This window comes from Lithobates pipiens, unplaced genomic scaffold (genome assembly GCF_037356315.1).
Source record: "Lithobates pipiens isolate NorthernLeopardFrog02 unplaced genomic scaffold, aLitPip1_a1.2 Scaffold_8, whole genome shotgun sequence".
Taxonomy (NCBI): Eukaryota; Metazoa; Chordata; class Amphibia; order Anura; family Ranidae; genus Lithobates; species Lithobates pipiens.
This window is the reverse complement of record NW_027507903.1, coordinates 364,410,319-364,431,267: the sequence shown is the minus strand read 5'-3', so window position 1 is coordinate 364,431,267 and position 20,949 is coordinate 364,410,319.

Genomic DNA, 20,949 nt, shown 5'->3' with positions numbered 1-20,949 from the left:
CCACTTATGCCGCGTACACACGACCGGACTTTTCGACGGACTAGGTCCGATGGAATGAATCTGTCGGATATTACGATCGTGTATGGGCTCCAGCAGACAATTTTTTTCCCAAAAGTCAGTCAGACCTAGAAATAAACGTTTCAAATATTTTCGACGGACTCCAGTTTGGTCAAAAAATCCATTCGTCTGTATACTAGTCCGGGCGAAAACTGACTCTAGGGCAGCTATTGGCTACTGGCTATGAACTTCCTTATTCAAATCCGGTCATACGTCATCACGTTTGAATCCGTCAGACTTTGATGTGCTTGTGTGTGGCCAAGTCTGTTCATTCGGAAAGTCCATCGGAACTCCGTCGGACCTAGTTTGGTCGTGTGTATGCGGCATTATACTTACTATGGAATCATCAGCACTATTGCAGGTACTGTAAATTGCTGGTGTTTTTGCAATCGAGTTGTGAATAATCTGTACTTTATCTTTTGTTGTTTTTTATTTATCATAGGACCTTTCTAGATCTTGTAGATTTTTTTTTTTCTTTTCCCCCTGCCCCTTGGCCACTGATTGGTCTCCTTCAACCCTGGGGGTGGTGCTCGTTATTCTCATGATGTGTGTAGTATATTATATTTTTAGCTGAAGGAACTTATTTATTTTGGCTCTGAGGAAGAAGGTATATCCTTCGAAACGCATCAGGTGGTGATGGGGTCCCCCTGGACTGGAGTGAACGTTAACTACAGGGCTACAAATTAGTAGTTTAATGAGTGATTTTAATTCACTTATTTACGAGTATTATTTTATATGTTTGCTTTCCAATAACTGCTGTGGGATAATTCACTAGGCTGGTGCACCCTCTTTTGTTTGTGTTTTGTAATTACTTAAATAGGCTCTGCCAAAATGGATGCTGGTGTCACATGGGGTGGCAATATCCAATTGGGTGCTTCCCCCTGTGACCCAAGAAATTACAGAGGAACTGGGTTTCTATTGACTACCTCTCCAGCTGCGGTACAGCTGCAGAAGAGGGCCACCTGCAGTGCAGAAATTAGTCTGCCTAAATGCATGACTTTAGTGCGATGTAGTGGGATTTGAGCCCAAAATGCATTGAATCATATGTGAATTGCGATTACTGTGCGATTCATAGGTGATTCGTAATGTGAACCAGGGCTTAGGCATGATACACCTCAGTATGAGGGAAGGGACTGTTCAGCATAGCAGCTTGCTTTACAGATTTGTTGGGACTCAGCCATCTAATAAGAGATATGTCATGGCTCTGATTACTCCAGGCAGATATAAAGAAAGCGCCAAAAATGCACTTAATCCGGCCATAAACTAGTAGCTATTCCAACGATCATTCGTATGAACAGTCCTATGAAAATTCTCATCAGTACATTCGATCACATGATGAATGTCATTTAAAATTCCTTTAAAAAGTTTACTTTTTACAGTTAATTTGGAGTGAATGGTCTTTTCTGAATGAGGAAACCACATTTACTATTAGAAATTTGTTTGTTCAGGAAAAAAATGTCTATCCTGCTCTTTTCAATTTTCTGGTCACTTCGGTTGAAAACGGATGTCAGTTTGATCCCACTAATCTGATGTGACTTGGCTTAGCAGCAAGCACAAGAATTCTCAGGTCGCCAGCCTGGCTCAGCTGTCTTACAGCGCTGTGGTAATCTGTATTTCAGCTTATGCATTTACCTGTTTTCTGGGCTTATTTCAGCACAGTTAACTAAGTTATCATGCTAAAAATACTAAAGGACACTAAAGCATGACTGGATAGAGGATTATATAATAATAATAATAATAATAATATTATGAATGATATCAATACTTCCCAATACTTACATTAAACTATAACTTAAGGCAAACTTTTTTTTTTGTCTTAAATGGAGTGGAAAAAGATTATAACATCTTTTTAGGTGTTTATTGTTCTCCGTGCCCCCGTTAGGGAGATTCAATTGCCCCATTTACCAATATCATTGAAAGTGAAAGTAAAGGAAAAATCACAAATTTTGGTTTGTCACCAGAAAAGTAATAGAGGGGAAATCTTCCAATGAGGACACTAGTTCTGGTGACCTGGGGGGCCCCATGGATTCCCTTAATTTGCAGGGATTTCCTTTAATTTCTTGTTTCGGATATGGAACAGAAAGTGAAGGTAAATCTCCCCAGAACAGAAAACAGGGGGCTTATAACCCTCCATTATTCAATCCAAAATGAAGAAAATGTTGCCTATAGTTCTACTATATGAATATATTAATATGAAATATTTCATGTTTACCTGACAAAAAAGAAACATTTTATTTTATAGTACTGACCACAATAAACAAAGGTAATAAAGCTAATATGAAAACAAAAAATCACCATACATTCCCATTAATTGATCAAATAGAGAATAGTAGTGCTAAAATTACTGTACATGCCTGCCATCATGTGGAATTTTTGGAGTAGTGCTCCAGAAGCCAAAATATATTCTAAAAATGTATAATTTTTTTTTAACTGATTCAAGTTAGGGGAGATCATGTGGACTTTTCATCTTTAATGATATTTCTAGACTACTAACACTCACATTTCTTTTAACAATACAACTTCACAAATAACTATGCGTAATATATCGGCTCTAAAAAGGAACAATCTTTCACTCAGTTATATTCAATATTTGTTTTCTTCAATCAGTCAGCATAAACTTTGTTTATTGGAATTTGAAAACTGTACTTTTATTTATTTTTTTATTTTTTTATTTTTTTACACACCAACTAGTACTCAACATTTTCAATCTTGTTTTAAAGTTCACTGTTGCATTTATGTTGCAGTGAAGTTGTGGGGGTAATAAGGAGAATTTACATTCTTTCCTAAGAAAGTTAGCTCTGACTGGTTAAACTGCTGCTACTTTAATGGTGTTTGCATGTTGATTTCCCAAGCATACTGCTGCCTGATACATTTGCACATGTTGCACTATGGGCTACCCAACTGATGGTTGGCACACATAAGCGTGTGCAGGGGATGTGCCAGGTGTGCCTGGGCACACCCTAGTCACTTTGTGCCATGCTGATTCCCCCTACTGCCCGGTTTTCACCCTGTGTTGCCCCCCCAGCCCTGCAATGATTCCGACTTCCCTCCTCTCCTCTCCCCCTCAGCTGTTGCGGGGGGGGATGTTTCAGGATGGAGAGTGAGGGAAGGGGCCAGTAAATATGTCATTTACCAGCACTTTTCTTTTCTAAATGAACACAGTGAACACACTCACTCACTGTGTTCAGTCATAACTGTGTTTACTATGCTTTAGTTTGTGAATGAACAGGAAGCCGCTCAGCACAGAGCACTTCTCATTCATTCACTGTCTTATGCAGCTGAGGCTGCAGAGAAAGATATGTGTGCTTGCGCTTTGGGGTGCTTGTAATGCAAAAGGCTGCTCACACTTATGTTGCCACACTAAATTGATTGAATCCAAAACTGAAGCTCCACACTGTGTTGTGCATATGTTGTAGTCCATGTACAAATATATTCCAACATAAAGTTATATGAAAAGTGTTCAAACCAATGTGTTTTGGGGACTAAGACTTTTCCCTTTAATAGCTTAAAAGCTATCGAATAATGTAGTCAGAATTAGTAGAGATTACTTAGTCCTTATTTGGGGGGCACACACTTTTCAGCAAGCTGGTTTTGGCTGTCATATACTGTAAAGTGCATTGCTGTGAGTTGCAATGATGTGTTCAATTGCACATTACCGCTAAGAATCAGAAAACTGGCCTGGGTTCAATTACAATGCCTTGAAAAAATATTCATACCCTTTGAAACTTTCCACATTTTGTCATGTTACAACCAAAAACATAAATGTATTTTATCAGGATTTTATGTGATACACCAACACAATGCAGATAAAGCACATAATTGTGAAATGGAAGGAAAATGATAAATGGTTTCCAAATTATTTACAAATGAATATGTGAAAAGTGTGGTGTGCATTTGTATCCCCAATACTTGATGTGTGATGTTATGTGATGTGAAGTGATATGCAAGTGAGGAGTGATAATCTGTGAGCGAGGAAGTGCAGGAGGAGACGAGAGGAGATTGTATATACTGTGGATGTATATAGTAGTCCTAACTTTAACTTTTGATCACCTGGGCATCTCATAAGATCCCTAACCCCATCCAAGTTTAATTTGCCTCAATAAAACATAAAAAAAGTGCAAGGAGTGCTTTCAACGCTCTGAGCGAGTGCAAAGTGTGTGCCTGGCTGGAGCAGGGTGACAGACAGACTACTACATTCAGCAGCTCCTATGGGGGTACCCCTACATTTGGGGGCTCAATCCAGGACATCTGCTCACAGGTAGCCTGCCAGCCACTGCCGCTAGCAACCGAAGTTGAACGAGCCGGGGAACTGCACTTTGTTCCACCAACTAAGGAATTGAACTTAGGGGAATGATTTGTGTGCTCTGCTTGCATTCTGTACTACAGCATCTGGTGCCGTTGTCCATAGCAACCAGCAGGAGCTGCCTTCAAGTTTAAATTATTACTGCCTGATTACCCAGTTGCCCCAACCACGGATGGGATGCACACTTGTGCTCCTCTTAGCAATTCGGCGACTTTCTACCATATGCTGTCACCCATGGCAATCACGGCGGGTGACTGCGCCTATGGATTAAAAATATGCCCAGCGATCTGCTAATGCTGGACATCTCCGGATGGATTACAAATATGTTCAGCAAGTTGCTAATGCATCCTGAACTTATGTTTCAAACTCCTGCTTTAAACAGTAAAGTGTGCCTGGAAGTGTCTACTGTTACCCAGGGTGATTGGGGTCAACCTGCGGGTTTCTGTGGGCAGGACTTTGCTAGACGTGTCCCTTTCAGTGAGGCATGGGCTACAAACTTAGTTGTTGCTACCGACAACCACTGGAAAAGTCAGCGGTAATCTGCTCTCAGTTGCTCGGGCACAGTCGGAACCGAGTCACATGCCTGGACAAGTCCTGCTAGTTTCAGCATGCACACCAGGGGAGGGGCCTGCCTATCAGTTTCACAGATGCCAGCCTGTCTGGAAGCTGTGGGGCCCTAGAGGAGACCCAGCGTTCACTGCTATCAGGCACCAGAGGCAGAGGAGCAAGATGGCAGAGGGTGGTCGTGTATTCCCAGCGCTGACCTGGTTGCCTGATCTTCAGGAGCAGACACTGGTGGACACTGGTGTCTGGTTGGAGCATCGTGGAGGATTCGTCCTCGGGGGGATTGAGGGGATGGAGTGACTGTGCCTGCTGTGTCCAGAATGCTAGTTACCGACTGCGGTGCTCAGTGCCTCAATCCGATGCGGTCATTGTGGCGAACCGCTCATTCGGCTTGCATCTAGACAGCAGTTGCCACAATAGTACAATGTGGACCTGCACTCAGGACTGTGTCGCGTGCAGCCGCGGATATCACGGAAGGCTGGAGCGGGCCTGGAATCATCACTGAAACACGGTGTGGGGTCTGAGCATGGTTACTCCCCTCCTAAAACAAGTGACATAATGGGAGTACTGCCCTGCAGGAGCCAGATAATGTCCCCGAAATGCTGGTCGCTGCTATGCCCCTTGCTATACCTATCTGGAAGTAGCCAGTGCTGGAGGAGAGTGCACTCTCAGGTGAGCCAGAAGGGGAATGTGAGGGCAGGGCCATAGATTGGGGATCCCCCAGACGGCTAGTGGAGTTCAGGTCCCTGGAGAGATTAGCAGAGTGGTCATCTCCTAGCAGCAGCTCAGAAGAGGAATGGGAGACAGGAGGTTCCCAGGTCCTGGAGGTCCACTCCGGGGAAGGAGAAGAACCAGACTTTGCTGGGCAAACTGAGGAAGCTGCAGGAGCCCCCACCAGTAGCAGACAATGTTTCCACAACAGACCTGCCACCACCCAGACCAGAGCAGCTGAGTAGACAGTGGATCAAGAGGTCCCCGGATGCTTGTGTCCTGCCTGGAATATAAAAGTCCAGAGAACTGCCCAGGTTTTGCCAGTTCCAGAGGGAGGTTTAACGCACAGTTGCTCTGGAGTGGAGTCTGGACTATCCTTATGTCCCTCCTGAGACCATGGAAATCTTGGAGAACTCCGGGGGATAGTGGGAGGATGACTTGGTCCGGGAGTACATAGTTACATAGTAGGTGAGGTTGAAAAAAGACAGAAGTCCATCAAGTCCAACCTATGTGTGTGATTATAAGTTAGCATTACATTGTATATCCCTGTATGTTGTGGTCATTCAGGTGCTTATCTAATCGTTTTTGGAAACTATCGATGCCCCCCACGGAGACCACCGCCTGTGGAAGGAAATTCCACATCCTGGCCACTCTAAGCCCCTGTACACACGGTCGGAGATTTCCACAACCAAATCCGTTGGATTTTGTCCGTCAGATTTAGTCTGACGGATTGTGTCCGAAACTGTTGCATACACACGGTCGGACTAAGTTGTCGAAAAATCCGATCTTTCAGAACGTGATGACGTAATTTCGTTACGATGGGACTAGATTCAGGCTAGTAGCCAATAGCTTTGATGTAGGAATTTGATCTGAGCATGCGTGGCACTTGGTCCGATCAAAATTCTCTACACACGACCGGCCCAGTTGGTCGGGAAATATTTCCAACATGTTGGAAAATTGGGTCAGACGGAGATTCGGACGGAATCAGTCCGATGCATACCACACACAGTCGGATTATCTGACGACACGGTCTGATAAGACGCATTCCGACGGATTCTCCGACCGTGTGTACGTGGCATTACAGTAAAGAACTCTCTACATCGTTTACGGTTAAACCTCTTTTCTTGAAATTTTCTGCTCCAGAAGATTTGGCTGCTGAATGACTGGGCCATTTTTTGTGACTCGAAACTGCGTCGCTTTAACTGACAATTGTGCGGTCATGCGACGCTGCACCCAAACAAAATTGACTTTCTTTTTTCTCACAAATAGAGCCTTCTTTTGGTTGTATTTGATCGCCTCTGCGGTATGTATTTTTTTGCGCTATAAAAAAAAGTGTGACGATTTTGAAAAAAAATGTATATTTTGTACTTTTTGCTATAATAAATATCCCCATTTTTTTTTTTTAAGCGTATATTGATTGGTTTGCGCAAACGTTATAGCATCTACAAAATAGGGGATACTGCAAAAATGTGACTGGCAGGGTAGGGGTTAACACTAGGGGCAATCAAGGGGTTAACTGTGTTTCCTGCTAAGTGTTTCTAACTGAAGGGGAAGGGTACTGACTAGAGGAAGTGACGGATCGCGGTTCCTAGCTAATAGGAAAACACAATCTGTCACTCCTCTCAGAACATAACAGGGATTTGTGTGTTTACACACACACTTCCCTGTTCTGCCTCTCGTGCTCGTGATCACTCATGGCCAGTGGGCTTAGCGACCGTCGGTCACTAGCATCCCCACCCCTGCTGTGCAGTGGGCACGTGCGCATGCCTGCTACCCAGATCTCGCGAGCCGACGCATTGTTGAGATGTTTTGTGGGATCGTGCGACCTGCCACAGTAAAATGATGGCATCTGGTCAGCAAGTGGTTAATGCATGTTAATATTCTGTTTGCTTTGCTAGCAGCAGCTTGGCATTGCATGCCATTGGTGAGCCTATCATTGCTTGCACATCCCCAAGCCTTTGTGGGTGCCAGAGTGTGAGGAGACCAGGGCCAGCTTTGAGGACATTGAGAGGGAATGGCGGCTGGGGAGAGCAATCCACAATGACCGGGTGATGATTGTGAAGGTAGGACAGCCTGCAAGAAGTCCCTCAGTCTCCATCAGGGAGGAAGGGGGTGGTAGGAAGAGACTGCCTGACCCACATTTCTAGACATGAAGGACTGTTGGCATGTACAGCTCACCTGTGAAATGTCCACATAGACTGCTGTGAAGATTGCAGAGTGTGTGGGTTCCTTTTTTTCCCTGAGTTTTGCAGGATCAGACCGGCCTGCCACCCTTTGTTGTGCCCAATTGATGGACCTTTCCTGTTGAAGGACACTAAGGTCTGATTCTTAAATTAACTCTTTAAGGAGCCTGTCAGTCTGGGGAGGTGCCTCTCCCACCAGGAACTCTGAAGAGAACTGTTCACTGCTATTACTATATGTTATTTTTCTTCCCCACTTATTTCTGTCAGCAGGGCATAACCCCTCCTGACAGAACAAGAGAGAAAAATGTATGCTAAAGTGATGCAAATGGTTTTATTATTGATGTTTCTGTCAGCAGGTCATAACTTCTCTACTGACAGAAAACTATGTAAATCTTGTAGATAGTTGTTAGTGCAGAATGTTGTGTTTTGTCTTTTCAGGATCCTTTAGAATGGGTCGGCTGTCCATCCCTCTCCGGCTGGAGTCAAGATCTCTGTGTACAGAGTATCTCTCTTGAGGGAGAGATGCTGTGGCTCCAATTGTAATTTTATGTTGTATTAATGATAGCTACAGGGAACTGTAGTCAGGTGTATTGTGTTGTATATGATGTAATTACTTAACAAATATCTTCTATTTTTGTATGTATTTATTTGTGAATAGTCCTGTCCCAATTTTTTCCCTTTTCCCCATCCCATGTGTGTGAGTGTAGCAGCCTCTAGTGTGCTAGAGGAATAGAACAGATTTTTTTTTTTGAGAGAGTAGGGTACCCTGTGTCAGCCCAGCTGGGGAGGAGTTGATGGAAGATGGAGATGGAGTGTTAGGCTGTTGGGGCCTTTGAGGAGCTCCCCAGTCTGAGGGGGTGACCTTGGGCCTGGGCTTGGGTGCAGACGGGACCCTCTAAGCCCTTGTACACACGGTCAGAGAATCTGTCGGAATGAGTCTTATCGGACCGTGTCGTCAGATAATCCGACTGTGTGTGGTATGCATCGGACTGATTCCGTCCGACCCAATTTTCCAACATGTTGGAAATATTTCCCGACCAACTGGGCCGGACGGACCTAATCCGATCATGTGTAGAGCATTTTCACCGGACCAAGTGCCACGCATGCTCAGATCAAATTCCTACATCAAAGCTATTGGCTACTAGCCTGAATGTAGTCCCATCGTAATGAAATTACGTCATCACTTTCTGAAAGATCTGATTTTTCGCTAACTTGGCCCGACCGTGTGTATGCAACAGTTTCGGACACAATCCGTCGGACTAAATCCGACGGGCAAAATCCGATGGATTTGGTTGGCAAAATCTCTGACCGTGTGTACGTGGGCTTACAACCCTCAGAAGTGTCCTGACCAGGAGGCACGAAAGGAGCAAGAGAGGACAGCAGGATGACACTGCCAGGCAAGTCTCCAGAAGTTCCACAGAGGCAGCCAAGAGGGCTGGTGAATGTTCACACGGTTGGGAGGACTGGGAGGTACACCTGAAAGGACTGAGATGCACCAGTCTGAGATGGGTGCAGAGCCAGTCTGGAGGATTGTGGTGGCATGGGCAGTAGAAAGGGGCAGCTCCAGCCAGGAGGGCTGGCACTGCCTGAAGAAGTGGTGCTGGGAGCAGTAGCCACAGGGACAGCGAGCACTGGAACTTCCTATTTTGCTACACCATAGGGGCCCACGGTCCCTGCCTGTAAAGGGCATCTGCTTTAGGCCTAGCTGAGCCACTGTCAGGCCTACAGTCCTAACTAGTCCAGGAAATGCAGCAAGTGATGTCCTGGAGGAGTGAGGAGTGATAATCTGCGAGCAAGGTAGTGCAGGAGAAAAAGAAAGGAGATTGTATATACGGTGGATGTATATAGTAGTCCCAACTTTAACTTTTGATCACCTGGGCATCTCATAAGTTCCCTAACCACATCCAAGTTTAATTCCCTTCAATAAAACATAAAAACAAGTGCAAGTGTGACGGACTGGGGTTTATATGGTCACAAAACAGACACCCCAAAGCAAAGTACATATTCATTTTTTTTATATTTCTAAACATATCCCTTCTATTCTATTAATAACCAGTAGATGGCAGAGAAGGTACACAAACAGAGTCTATATAAGGCCACACACCATGTGACTGGAAATTAAACTACTTCCAGCCATGAAGTCAGTGGTCATATCTCATGCTGTTTGTGTGATTCTTTGCAGGTATGTACTCTAAATTGTTCCTAATCTGTATTAACCTGTGATAGAAAGATTCCTAAACATCTTGAGCAGATGCAGAAAAAGCCTCAGCAGATTTTATGCTATAGTTTTGCTGTAATTAGAAGTTTAGAACAGCATGTGTCAGAAACAAGTGAAAAGTGCATAAGAACATGAAAATACTGCATTAGTCAGAACAAATGTCTATGATAAACACTAAACCTTTCTAAATAGGTATATTTAAACCTGATTTATTGGAAATTGCATAGATTTATAGAAGCACATGTTTTCTGTTATTTAATATAGAAAAAAACCTATTGTATGTAAAGCTTATGTATTGCATCATACAGACATGCAATGTGCACCATCTAGTGGTTAAAAAAGAGTACTACCATGATAATGTTTGTATTAAAGCAATGCATTGCCAGTATGATTATTGCACTTTTAAAGTGTACCAGAGAGATAAAGATAATTATCTATAACACTGAATAACAGGGATATATATATTATTAAAATATAGTAATGTTCATTGTTATAACTACGTTTTAAAATACTTTAGTTAAAATCGGTATTATATATATTGTTAATGGTTATAAACACGTGACTATAAAAATGTAAAAGATGTATTGTTATGTAAAAATAAAACTACTTCCAGCCATAAAGTCAGTGGTCATATCTCATGCTGTTTGTGTGATTCTTTGCAGTCCACGCCAAGCTGATCACCTTATCTCATCGCGTCTACAATCATCGGCTCTCTTAATTCACATTTTGAGGCCGGTAACACAAGGATTGCTTTCATGTCTCTGAGCGAGTGAAAAGTGTGTGCCTGGCTGGAGCAGGGTGACAGACGGACTACTACTATTAATTTAAATAATCTTAAATCTTTGTACATTTACCTTTGTAAAGATCCCCACACACTTACTATTTTTTGTTCTGTAACATGTTTACAATGTCCTGTGAGTAGGCACTGCTATGTCACACATTTCACAGAGCCTGCCTTCTGAACTACAGTGGTGCCGAGAGAAGGAGTTTCTTGAGTCAGTACAGGAATTATTGCTTGCAGACATCAAGGTATCATGGGATATGTAGCCCTTAAAATGTAAAAACTAAACAGCAGAGGAGAAGCTGGAAACCATACCAGCATCGAGGGAGCACTCACAAAATGAAATCAGATTTTCCAAGTAAGCATTTTGATTGTCAAATATGACTAGTGTTTGTATTGCTATCACAATATTGATGTTTTAAAATGAAAGTACATGCTGTGACTATATATATAACTGCTTAATAAAATGTGAAAACAGAGTACACCAAGACACTTCCCACTCATTTCCTTATAATCAACTCCAAAATATTAAAAATAAAGACATCAGGTATGTGTATGGTAGAAATTGTCTAGCATTTTTGGCATATTTAGACCCTCTTTACAAAGTGCAGTTGCCTTCTGCAAGTGCAGTTGCTCCAGAGCTTAGTAATTGAGGTAAGGCTTCACTCTGTAAAGATTACTGAATCGCATGCAAGGAAAAAAAAAACAAACTGAATTTTTGCTTGCATATGATTGGATGATGGAAGTCAGCAGACCTTCTGCTTATTTACTAAGCTCTGGAGCAACTACACTTGCAGAGTGCAACTGACCTTTGCAAAGTTTTCAGTCATTTTACCTTTAGTAAATCAATCCCTTTGTGTCCTTTGCAAGTGGACAGAACTCACTTCGGCCATAGTGGAAACCCCCAATAGCAAATCACCAGGGCTACACAGCCTTTCATCTGAAATATATTTTAAAAATACAATCAATTTCTTCTCCCAGAGCTTTGTTCAGCGGGTATAGATAGAGAAAGTAAGGGGTCACATGACTTCATCAGGGGATGAAGTCACGTGATGGTGACGAACACGCATCGAAAAGAGAGAGAGAGAGGCACCGGAAGTGACGTCTGAGCTCACCGCTCGTCTCATGTATACATTGCTGTTTGATTTGTGCATCAAAGTGTGAGTACCCTGTTATTATTAAATAAATTAATTCAAGTACAAAATTACCTCATCCCCTGATAAAGTCATGTGACGGTGACGAACACGCGTAAGAAAGAGAGAGAGACACCGGAAGTGACGCCTGAGCTCACCGCTCGTCTCATGTATACATTGCTGCTTGATTTGTGCTCCAAAGTGTGAGTACCCTGTTATTATTAAATAAATTAATTCAAGTACAAAATTACTACACTATCAAGTACCGTTTTTTATGCTCTGTGAGGTACACCCGCCGTGAGATATTCAGTTTGGGGATGTGAGGAGACCCTTATCATTACTGGGATTATGCTGTAACCTTACAGCTGTAAGGTAAGGGGACAACCACCCACCCACCGAACGGAGGGAAAGAAAGGATTGCTGCACCGCTTTGCTTGCATGATCCATAAAGCACCAACACTAAATCCCGGAATGATTTCTTTCTGAAGGTTGCACTGGCAGCATTTGCACATCCACTTTGTATGGACTGCTCAATCTCATGATTATATAGATCACTGGCACTTTATTCTTTGATATTTTTTGTGTGGAGAGTTTGCCCTATTGTATCATATGAATTGCACAGTTAATTAATTTATGTTCATTGGCTGCTATATATATTTATACATTTTTTACTTTCACAGAGAAGTTTGGCACTTGGCACTTTTCTGTCATTGGTTATTTTATATTTATGTTTCCTTGCAATATTTGCACTAATAAGTTTTGGCACTTGGCACTTTCTTTGCAGTGTTGGAGCATCATAAAAACCCTATATCATATAGGAAAGATAATTTTATGGTACACATGTACCTAGCTCCCACTTTACTTGGATTATTGTTTGGCACGATTTTGTTTGAGGACGCATGCTATATAGTGATACCTAAAGTGAATGCTTGTTTGAAGAGGTGATCAATAATTTGGCATATTTGCAATATATGTTCATTTATATATCTCCATTTATTTATTTTTTCTTTCTTTCATCCTACTGGTGAACTACCCTTTCTTTCACTCCTTCCTCTTCTGCTTTTTACTTTCATCTCTCCTCCTTACTTTCTCTATCTATACACTGCGCGGCACTATTACATACAGATAATAATTTTATTGGGTAGGAGTAACCCCCTTCAGTGCATGCAGCATTTTTCACTCTTTTTACTTAGTTGATTGGCGCAGAGGTAACTTACACATTACTTTGTTCAGCGGGTACCTTGCCATCTACTATGAAATACCCTGTGATTGCAGTGATTCCCAAACCAGGAAAGGAAGAGCTTCTCCCAGCGTCCTACCGTCTCTATTCCCTTCTCACTTGTGATTTATAAAGTTTAGCAAAGACTGTTGCAATCATTTCACTAAGGTTATACATAAATTGTTTCACCCAGATCAAACAGGCTTCATTCCCACTTGATCTACAGCTATTGATATTAGATGCCTGTTTTTGAGTATGCAAATTCTCAGTGGACAAAAGAAGGTAAGGGCCATATTGTCAATGAATGCTGCTAAAGTATTTAATAGTGTTGACTGGCCTTATCTATGGGAGGTTATCCATGCCTTTGGCTTGGATCAAAATATTTTTTTTCCTTCCAGTTGCACATATAAAACCTAATAATACATCAGGTATATGTATGGCAGAAATTGGCTAGCACTGATGCCTTCAGATTTTTGTCACAGGTTTTTGAAAAATGGCAAATTTTTTTTTAGACAGTTGTTACTTTAGTGAGATATTTCTCACACACATCATGGGTGTATAAAGCATTACACCCTAAAACACATTCTGCTACTACTTCTGAGTGTGGGGATACCACATGTGAGATTTTTAGGGAGCTTAGTCATGTACAGGGGCGCAAAAAGCAATGATCACCTTCAGGCTTTCAAAGGGCATAACTTGTGCATACCTACAGTATCACAGTTTCGGAGGCCCTACAATGCCAAGATAGTAGAAACAACCCCCAAATGAACCCTTTTTGGAAAGTAGACACTCCAAGGTATTTGATAAGAGGCATTGTAAGTATTTTGCAGTTTTTCAGGAGCAGGGATTTTAATTGATGCTTAAAGTGCAACAATAAAAATGAAAAATTCTTTTAAATATAGTGCCTGGGGAGTCCCCTTAGTCTCATGATTGCAATTGTCCCCATCAACATGCCCCAAAGCACCCCCTCATGTTAAGGGCATGTGGCCTGTTATGGTTCAGAAGGGGGGGCACTTCCCAACCCCACCATAGCCGAATGATGGCTACAGCATGGCCGGCTAGTTCTGGGAGAGTGCCTATTGACATCCTCCCGTGAACGTGCTTCTCACTCACCCCATGGGGTGCTCATGAAAGTGTCAGTGACCACTGGGTCCTTGGGACCCTGCGTATAACAAATCAGGGGAAAGGGCCAATGACAGTGCTCCTTTATCACGTGATTGCTCTGTTCAATGAAGGAGTGATCACTGTCAACAAACCGGCATTACGTTCGGTTCACCTCCTCTTCTCACACGAAACAGCGTCAGTGCCATCACAATGCTACATCAGTGCCCACAGGGCCACATCAGTGACATCACAGTGCCACATGAGTCCTCACAGTGCCATCACAGGGTTACATCAGTAACATCACAGTGCCACATCAGTCCCCACAGTGCCACATCAGTCCCCACAGTGCCAACACAGGTCCACATCAGTCCCCACAGTGCCATCACAGTGCCACATAAGTGCCACATCAGTGCCACTACAGTGCCATTCAGTGCCATTACAGTGCCATTAGTGCCCTACAGTGCAACTACAGTGGCCATCAGTGCCTTCAGTGCCCTTCAGTGCCATCAGTGCCATCAGTGCCACAACAGTGCCCCTACCGTGCCCATCAGTGAGTGCTTATCAATGCCATCAGTGTCACCACTGAGTGCTTATCAGTGCCCATCAGTAGGGTTGAGCTAAACAGGCCCCGGTTCGGTTCGCATCCAGAACATGCGAACGGTCTGAAAGTTTGTGCAAACATTCGAACACTGTTAAAGTCTATTGGATTCGAACATGAGAAATCAAAAGTGCAAATTTTAAAGGCTAATGTGCAATTTATTGTCCTAAAAAGGGTTTGGGGACCTGGGTCCTGTCCCAGCGGAGATGTATCAATGCAAAAGAAAGTTTTAAAAACGGAGCAGTGATTTTAATGATGCTTAAAGTGAAAAAATAAAAGTGAAATATTCCTTTAAATATCGTACCTGGGGGTGTCTATAGTATGCCTGTAAAGCGGCACGTGTTTCCCATGTTTAGAACACTCCCTGCACAAAATGACATTTCTAAAGGAATAAAAGTCATTTATCCACTTAAGCCCCGACCATTTTGCTGGCTTAAGACCTGAGCACTTTTTGGAATTTGGCACTGCGAAGCTTTAACGGACAATTGCGCGGTCGTGCAACATGGCTCAAAACAAAATTGACGTCCTTTTTTTCCCACAAATAGAGCTTTCTTTTGGTGGTATTTGATCACCTCTGCGGTTTTTATTTTTTTGCGCTATAAACAAAAAAAGAGCAACAATTTTGGAAAAAAAACACATTTTTTTTACATTTTGCTATAATAAATATCCCCAAAAAAATATATAAAAAACATTTTTTTCCTCAGTTTAGGCTGATACGTATTCTTCTACATATTTTTGGTAAAAAAAACACAATAAGCGATAGATTGGTTGGCGCAAAAGTTATAGCGTTTACAAAATAGGGGATAGTTTTATGGCATTTTTATAATTTTTTTTTTTTACTAGTAATGGCGGTGATCAGCGATTTTTATTGTGATTGCGACATTATGGCGGACACATGGGACATTTTTGACCCATTTTTGGGACCATTTTCATTTATACAGCAATCAGTGCTATACAAATGCACTGATTCCTGTGTAAATTACACTGGCAGTGAATGGGATGACCACTAGGGGCAGTGTAAGAGTTAAGTGTGTCTTGGGGAGTGTTTCTAACAGTGGGGGGTGTGGCTCTGTGTGACACGTCACTGATCTCTGTTTCCGATCACAAGGAGCAGAGATCAGTGACACTGTCACTAGGCAGAACAGGGAGATGCTTGTTTACATTAGCATCTCCCTGTTCTTCCTCTCCGTGAGGCGATTGCGGGTATCCCCGGGGCGATCAAGTCCGAAGGACCCGCAACCCCACTCACAGAGGTCCTGGCCTGCATGCGTGTGCACCGCAGCAAATTTAAAGGGACGTACAGGTACGCACCTTTTGCCCAGCCGTGCCATTCTGCCGACGTACATCGGCGTGCGCCAGTCAGGAACCGTTTAAAAAGTTTTATTTTTACTATGTTTTATTGTATTTGCTTTGCAGGTATGGTATGCCTTACTGTTATACTGTGATGTTACTTTGTTTTATTGTTAACCATCATTTGCTTAGCAGGTACACCATTCAGCTGCAGCACTGATTTATTTATCTTGACAGCAACATTGTTTGCTCCCACGATACATAAACCTGTTACCACCAGTTAAAAAAAAATATTGCATGTATGCCCATCATTAGAAGTGGGTGGATGAAGGGTGGTATTCTAATGGTGGGTATACCCACCGATCAATCTCTTTTTTTTGTTTAGCCCACAGGCTGCATGAAGAAAAGAACATTACAATGTATGCCCAACAAGGACCAGAAACGTACTGGTATGTTGCTGGAGTTTGAGTGGTTATACCAGAATGATGCCTGCAGGTTTAGGTATCATCTTGGTATCATTATTTTCAGCCAGCAGTAAGCTTTCATGAAAAAGCAATCCTAATGGCTAATTAGCCTCTAGACTGCTTTGAAAACCCTTCCATGGTTTTCTTGGGCTCTGCTGTCCCAACAGGGAACCCAAGAATGCAGCCGGTGGTTCCACCATCTGACCATAGAGCTGATCAGAGACCAGAATTGCTCCAATCAAATCTATGGCCTAAGAAACTGGAAGCTAAGAGTGTTTCATGACTTAGGTTACTTAGGTGACTTAGAAACAGCACCATTGGGAAATTGGAAAAGCATTTTATTACGCCGATCTTGGTGTGGTCAGATGCTTTGAGGGCATAGGAAAGATCTAGGGTCCAATAGACTCCAATTTTTTCAAAAAAAGAGTGCCTGTCACTACCTATTGCCATCATAGGGGCTATTTACATTCCCTGAGATAACAATAAAAATGATTAAAATAAAAAAATGAAAGGAACAGTTTAAAAAAAAAAAAGAAAAAAGAATAAAAAAAAAAAAGAAGAAAAGCACCCCTGTCCCACCGTGCTCACGCGCAAAGGCAAACGCAAGTGTCAGTCTAGTGTCAGTGTCTAGTGTCTAATGTTAACAGCAATTGCACCATGTATGTGAGGTATCACTGTGAAGGTCAATTGGGGGCAGTAATTTTAGCAGTAGACCTCCTCTGTAAATCTAAAGCGGTAACTTGTAAAGGCTTTTAAAAGCTTTTAAAAATGGATGTAGTTTGTTGTCGCTGCACGTTTGTGCGCAATGTTAAAGCATGTTGTGTTTGGTATCCATGTACTTGGCATAAGATCATCTTTTTTATTTCATCAAACATTTGGGCAATATAGTGTGCTTTAGTGCATTAAAATTAACAAAAAGTGTGTTTTTTCCAAAAAAATTGTGTTTGAAAAATTGCTGCGCAAATATTGTGTGAAAAAAAAAATTCAACACCCACCATTTTGATCCGTAGGGCCTTTGCTTTAAAAAAATATATAATTTTTGGGGGTTCAAAGTAGTTTTCTTGCAAAAAATAAATACATTTTCATGTAAACAAAAATTGGCAGAAATTGTCTTCAAGTGGTTAGAAGAGTGGGTGATGTGTGATATACGCGTCTACATTTTGTGAATAAAATTCCAGCACAGTTCAAACCTCCCCCCCCCCCAAATTACCAATTTTATGAAAGTAGACACCCCAAGCTATTTGCTGATAGGCATGTTGAGTCCATGGAATATTTTATATTTTGCCACAAGTTTCGGGAAAATTATTTATTTATTTTGCACAACGTTGTCACTAAATTATATATTGTTCGAACATGGCTTGGTTATATGTGGAATTATACCCTAAAATACATTCTGCTGCTTCTCCTAAGTACGGGGATCCCACATGTGTCAGACTTTTTGGGAGCCTAGCCGTGCACAGGACCCTGAAACCCAATCACCGCCTTCAGGCTTTCTAAGGGCGTAAAATTATGATTTCTCTTCCTCACTACCTAGCACAGTTTTGGAGGCCCTGAAGTGTCAAGATAGCTCAACCCCCCCCCCAAAAGACCCCATTTTGGAAAGTAGACACTCCCAGGTATTTGCTAAGAGGCATGCTAAGTATTTTGCAGCTCTCATATATTTTTGAAAATGAAGAAAGAAAAGAAAAATTTATTCTCTTTTTCTTTTTTCAATTTTCAAAACTTTGTGACAAAAAACGAGATCTACAAAATACTCAACATGCCTCTCAACAAATAGCTTGTGGTGTCTACTTTCCAAAATGGGTAATTTGCTGGTGTGTGTGTGTGTGTGTGTGTGTGTGTGTGTGTGTGTGTGTGTGTGTGTGTGTGTGTGTGTGTGTGTGTGTGTGTGTGTGTGGGGGGGGGGTGTGCTATCTGGGCATTTCATGACCTCCAAAACTGTGATAGGCAGTGAGAAGTGAAATCAAAAATGTACGCTCTTAGAAAGCCTGAAGATCCCCATACTCAGGGGAAGCAACATAATGTATTTTGTGGTGTAATTCCACAAACACCAATGCCATGTTTGAACAAGATATCATTTAGTGACAACTTTGTTAAAAAAAAAAAAATATTACATTTTCTCGAAAACTTGTGACAAAATATAAAATATTCCATGGACTCAACATGCCTCTTTTAGCAAATAGCTTGAAGTGTCATCTTTCCAAAATGGGGTAATTTGGGGGGGTTGTGCTATCTTGTCATTTGATTTCAGGGCCTCCGAAAACTGTGCTGGGTAGTGAGGAAGGGAAATCACCATTTTACGCCCTTAGAAAGCCTGAAGGCGGTGATTCGTTTTCGTGGTCCTGTACACGGCTAGGCTCCAAAAAGTCTCACACATGTGGTATCCTTGTACTCAGGAGAAGCAGAAGAATGTAATTTCGGGTGTCATTTCACATATGACCATAGCATGTTTGAGCAATATATCATTTAGTGGCAACTTTGTGGGAAAACATTTTTTTTAATTTTCCGCAACTTGTGGCAAAATATAAAAATATTCCATGGACTCAACATGCCTCTCATCAAATAGCTTGGGGTATCTACTTTCCAAATGGGGTCATTTGGGGGGGGGGGGGGATTTGTGCTATCTTGGCATTTTATGGCCTTCGAAACTGTGATAGGTAGTGAGGAGTGAAATCAAAATTTACACCCTTAGAAATCCTGAAGGTGGTGTTTGGTTTTCGGGGACCTGTACGCAGCTAGGCTTCCAAAAATTTTCCACACATGTGGTATCTCCATACTCAGAAGTAGCAGCAGAATGCATTTTGGGGTGTAATTCCACATATAAACATGGCACGTGTGAGCAATATATCATTAATGACAACTTTGTGTAATTTTTTTTAGTAATTTTTCAATCACTTGTGACAAAAAAATAAAATATTCAGTGGGCTCAACATGCCTCTCAGCACTTTCCTTGGGGTGTCTACTTTGCAAAATGGGGTCATGGGTTGTACTGCCCTGCCATTTTAGCACCTAAAGAAATGAGATAGGCAGTCATAAACTAAAAGCTCCTTTAATTCCAGAAAATGTACCCTAGTTTGTAGACGCTATAAATTTTGTGTAAACCAATAAATATACGTTTATTGACATTTTTTTACCAAAGACATGTGGATGAATACATTTTGGCCTAAATGTATGACTAAATTTGAGTTTATTGGATTTTTTTTATAAGAAAAAGTAGAAAATAAAAAAAAAATTCTAAAATTTTTGGTATTTTTTCATTTATATTGCAAAAAATAAAAATCACAGAGGCAATCAAATACCATCAAAAGAAAGCTCTATTTGTGAGAAAAAAAGGAAGCAAATCTTGTTTGGGTACATCATTGCATGATGACCGCACAATTACCAGTTAAAGCAGCGCAGTGCCAAATTGTAAAAAGTGCTCTGGTCATTGAGCAGCCAAATCCTTCTGGGCTGAAGTGGTTAAACTGGAACTGAAAACAAAGGGGAATCATTCACTATCAAGGTGTTTGCCAGTTGCTTCAAGGGGTGGTATTTTTCATGCATAAAAATAAGCCAAAAATAAGCCAATAATATAGATATCTACAGACTGTTAACTGCCTATAGTTCAACAGAAATTACATAACATATATCACACATATCGGATTCAGTTCTTAGGGTAGTTCCATATAAGAATAGGCAATAAAAAACATTAAAACATAAAATCAGTCTGAAAACACTATTGCATTCAATTTCTTTAGATTAAATTAATTGATAATTAAGTAATTAATTTAGTTTGTGTAGATTCCAAATGGTTGGGGGGGAATGTTTATATGGGCAGATGCATGGGATTATTACTACCGTGTATATATGTAAATAAATTGTAAATTATAATAAGAGAATGTTTACACTCTGTATGTATATCAAATAGAGACCAGTAGTACCTAAATACTTATTGTAATCCATCCCATATGGTTAGTACCTGAGGCTGAGGAGGAACTGCCTGATGGATGATTTCCTTAGAGAGAGACTACTAAATCGGGAATACTCCCACTGTTGTCTCAAAAGGGCTTTCAGGAGAGCCCGTAATAAGTCGAGATGTGAACTGTTTTTCCCAAATGACACTGACACAATTGTCAAACAACAACACATTACAAGTGGCACACATAATCTGAACATATTAGACTTTGTCAGATCAATTCTATTCTGCTTTCACCAACCTAATGCGGGTGGCGATGTCTATTCCCTCCTTGCCACCTCATATGGGCTCTGACTGAAAGCAGGAGTAGCCCACCACTAAAGGATATATTGGCAGATAGAGTGTGTTAGCCCTTGTACACACGGTCGG